The following is a 3,852-nucleotide window of genomic DNA, read 5'->3' as shown; positions in this document are numbered from 1 at the left end:
CAGACAGGCCCCCTTCTCAAAAAGACAGGGGTGTGTTTCAGTCGGCTATCACTGCAGTGCCCTCGGGGTGGGGTGAAGGCTGGTGCTACCGCCTCCAGAGCCAGACAATCAAGGGGCTTCCCCTGGGCTGTCGCTGCAAAAAACTGGGGCATTAGACTGTATAAAAGCTCCCCTCGGAAGATCCTGAGGCTGTGGAGCGTGGCAGAGGGAGAGCCCGAACATGGCACCCACCAAGGAAAGAAGAAAGGTCTAGAGAAAAAAAAAAAAAAAAATCTTGGAAAGTGGTGCCCGCGAGCAGCTCTAAGAGTATCCCCAAAAGGCCCCTGCCACTTCCAGGGATGCTTTAAAATTAGCAGATGAGGGATACCTCATCCCATGAGGGTGGCTCGGCGGTGGGTTTGAACCCCATGACAGGTTCTGCTCTCAGCACACTCTGCTTGATATTCTCTCTCACCCTCCCTTCTGCCTCCTCCACCCTTGCTCGCAGGTGCGCAGAGGCACGTGCACGCGCTTTCTTGCTCGCTCTCTCAAATAAATAAATAAATCTTTAAAAAATAAAGTACATAAAATTCGCAGATGAATCTCTTTCACCTAAATTCTGGGTCCTTTTTAAAAGCTGCTTCTGCTCTGGGCCCTGGGGCCTCTGAGTCTGCGGGAGCCCATTTAAAGACCAAAGAATTATCTGGCCCTAAACGTTCCTCAGTTCCCTTCTGGTCTCATGGCCTTGAGCCCTCCTGTTAAGTTTTCAAAGCCAGATGTTTTGCGGGTTCCTTTCTCAGGTGCAGGTCTTAAAAGTTGGGGGTGCCTCTGGTGAGGTCCAAACTCTACACTCCTCAGGGAGAAACTTCCAGTTTGTCACTGAGGGAGGGAGGTTAACGGTGCGATTGTGTCTCGGCCTCTCCTACCTGCTTCGATGTCTTCATTTGCCCAAGTGAGGAAATTACTCCATATGTAATTGTAGATTCCCTATGTCCGCAGGAAGAAAGGAGTTCAGGATCTTCCTATGTCGCCATCTTGAACTGCTTCCCAGGACTTTCTCTACAACGGGAAGTTTGTATCTTTTGATCCACTTCACCCTTTACCCATTTGCCCGCCCCCAACTGCATAACTCTGACAACTACCAGTCTGTTCTGTATATCCATCTATGAGTTTGGGGTTATCATTAATTTTTAAGATTCTACATATAGGAGAGGTCATACACATGTAAGTGAGACAGTTTGGGCCTTTCTCTGACTTACTTCACTTAGCATAATGCCCTCAAGTTCCATCCATTTTGTCACAAAAGGCAAGATTTCCTTCTTTTAATGGCTGATTAACATTCCATCATATACCACATTTCTTTATCCATTCATCCATTGATGGACACTTGTGTTGTTTTCATGCCTTAGCTGTTATAATACTATAATGAACATGGGGAGGGGGACAGGTACATGGTGCAGATATCTTTTCAAGTTAGTGTGTTTCCTTTGGATAAATACCCAGAAGTGGAATTGCTGTATCATATGGTAGTTCTATTTTTAACATTCTAAGGAACCTCCATACTGTTTTCCACAGTGGCTGCACCAATTTACGTTCCCACCAACAGTGCATGAGGGTTCCTTTTTCTCCACCTTCTCACTAACACTTGTTATTCTTGTCTTTTTGATTCTAGCCATTCTAACAGGCGTGAGGTGGTATCTCGTGGTTTTGATTTGCATTTCTCTGATAATTAGTGATGTTGAGCACCGTTTCATGTACCTGTTGGTCATCTGTATGTCACTCTGATGTCTCTGAGACAAGTAAGGAGTAACAGATACTATGAATGTGTGGTGGGAAAGAAATACAGGCTTTAGGATGTAAGGAAGTTAAAAAATGACATTGGGAGGGGCGCCTGGGTGGCTCAGTCAGCTAAGCGGCTGCCTTCGGCTCAGGTCATGATCCCAAGGTCCTGGGATCGAGCCCCGCATCGGGCTCCCTGCTCAGCGGGAAGCCTGCTTCTCCCTCTCCCTCTGCCTGCCACTCTGCCTACTTTTGCTGTCTCTCTATCTCTCTGTCAAATAAATAAATAAAATCTTAAAAAAAAAATGACATTGGGAAATAAAAGGAAAAATAGTCTGTGAGATTTGGACATTTGTCAATATGAGTATGGGAGTAAGATAATCTTTGCTGAGGTTCATCTGTACTTCATTCTACTGTACTCTGGTTAGAATTAAGATAACAAAGTCAAGCGGTGACGCTGGCCTAGGGCCACACATTTGCAGTACTGGGTTGCTTTTCCAGGGTTCAAAATCTGGTCCTTAGTAGTACACATTTAGAAACTCAATTTTACAAGGTGGGTATGACACTTAGAGATCACCAGTCTCTTAGAGAATGAATCACCCCAATTAGATTCTCCAGAGACTAATGCATTATTAACCTGAATTCTGATTTATTAAATAATAATGAAGGCTATTCTTCTCTAAAATGTCACTAGATGAGAACAGAATCAAATAAAAGGAATTTTGAAAAATGTTTACCTAGGCCAGGGTTTCTCAAATAGGAAATTGTTTGGCAATATCTAGAGACATTGTGGGGGTAAGGGGAGTCCTATTGTCATTTAGTGGGCAGAGGGCAGGGATGCTGTTAAGCATCCTACAATGCACAAGGTAGCTTCCCACAGCAAAGAATTATCTGGCCCTAGACGTCAATGGTGCCAAGGTTGAGAAACACTAATCAAGTCTGTGGAAAAGCCATAAGAACACTTCTCAAGTAGCACAGTGCTGATGTCCAATAGATTATACCATTCTTCATGTATGGTGTCTTTTCCAGGCTCTCTAAAAATCATCTCCTTTCCCAAAGACCTTAAGCAGAGTTGAGTCTTTCTCATTCATTAAATCTTTTTATTGACTCCCTAAGATTACATCCTATTTATTTTAGTTCAGCAGAGTCCTTAAATCTTCTCAGCCACACATTTACAGATAATTTTTGTCTATTTCTTTAAGTAGTTAATATTCATCCATTTTTTATTACTAGTTTCATTATTAGAAACATCAACCTTAATTTATGATTTCGGCTTACTTTGCTTCCATGCATATGCATATATATGTATGAATATATATAAAATATTTCAAAGAAGAAACAGAAATATACTGGGATCTATTGTAATATTATTTATGCTCAGTAAAAGAAATTTTAGTTCTGGTTATTATCATACTGTATTTGTAACACAAGAACCCTTTCATAAAAGACTACATGCTCACAGTTGTTAGGCTGGTCTGTACCCCACAACAATCATTTTATTAAATAAACACCCTTTAACTTTCTTCAAATATTTCCTACCAGTTCTAAATAACTTGCAAACCTGAGTATTCTGTTTTTGTTGTGAAACTCGGTTTGAAGAAAATTCCCTTTTCAGTGATTTATATTTAAAAGTAATAGAAAGCAAAAAGAAATTTTCACTTCAATAGTTTCTCAGAATACAATTTTTATTTTGATTACATAAACATTATTTTTGGACTGAGTCTCAATTGATCCACAGGTCCACAGGTTCAGTCCACAATTTAGGTCAGTCCACAGGTCATTATGGCAAAATGGGCATGGGCCACAGGACAGAGTCTGGCATCCATGTTTATAATGTCAGCTCCCACAGAGGTCATTTCACCTATGAATCCTTTCTGCAGTATCAGCCACATGATTTGCAGGGCTCAGTGCAATAGGAAAATATGGGAACCCCTTGTTAAAAAATTATTAACGATGTAGCACAGGAAATAATTACACTAAGCAGAGAATTAAACCAAGTGCCAGGTCCTTCTGAGATAAGGACCTTGTCCTATGGCTTGCACCCCCATGAAACTAGTCCTGCCTTTCAGATTGTATCATTTACACTCAGTCTAG

Source organism: Mirounga leonina, unplaced genomic scaffold (assembly GCF_011800145.1).
Source record: "Mirounga leonina isolate KUSES-001 unplaced genomic scaffold, KU_Mleo_1.0 Mir_127, whole genome shotgun sequence".
NCBI lineage: Eukaryota > Metazoa > Chordata > Mammalia > Carnivora > Phocidae > Mirounga > Mirounga leonina.
Note: the sequence above shows the minus strand (reverse complement) of the source record.